The sequence below is a fragment of the Penaeus monodon genome, chromosome 20 (genome assembly GCF_015228065.2).
Source record: "Penaeus monodon isolate SGIC_2016 chromosome 20, NSTDA_Pmon_1, whole genome shotgun sequence".
In the NCBI taxonomy this organism is placed as follows: Eukaryota; Metazoa; Arthropoda; class Malacostraca; order Decapoda; family Penaeidae; genus Penaeus; species Penaeus monodon.
This window is the reverse complement of record NC_051405.1, coordinates 24,959,812-24,960,133: the sequence shown is the minus strand read 5'-3', so window position 1 is coordinate 24,960,133 and position 322 is coordinate 24,959,812. Positions and strand designations below refer to the sequence as shown.

The 322-nt window shown below is 27.6% G+C and overlaps 1 protein-coding gene across 1 annotated transcript in view; it reads left to right on the top strand.

The window, feature by feature from the left end:
• The window catches only part of LOC119585732 (transient receptor potential channel pyrexia-like), a gene marked incomplete in the record, with an annotated part of 81,321 nt that overhangs the window by 536 nt on the left and 80,463 nt on the right, over positions 1 to 322 (top strand).

The window sequence follows — 322 nt, the reverse complement described above, 5'->3', positions numbered from 1 at the left end:
TAGAAGTCTGAAGTGATGATATGCGCTTACACGGAAAACCATTTTTTAAATGTTATATCTCATACCATGAACAGGAAAGAATTTTGTTGTTACGATGAGCATCAGTGAAACTCTAAGGGTAAATTTTGCAGTTTTCATTTACTCTGCTTTGATATCCGAATCATTTCATTTTAAAATGGAATATATATTTACAAATATAATGTTAATAAACAAGTCAGCAAATATAAAGATGCATATGGTACACGGTAATACTAGTTTATAAAACTACTCGAAAAATAAGACAAATATTTCAAATATATATTAAGAGTTTATGAACTACGAA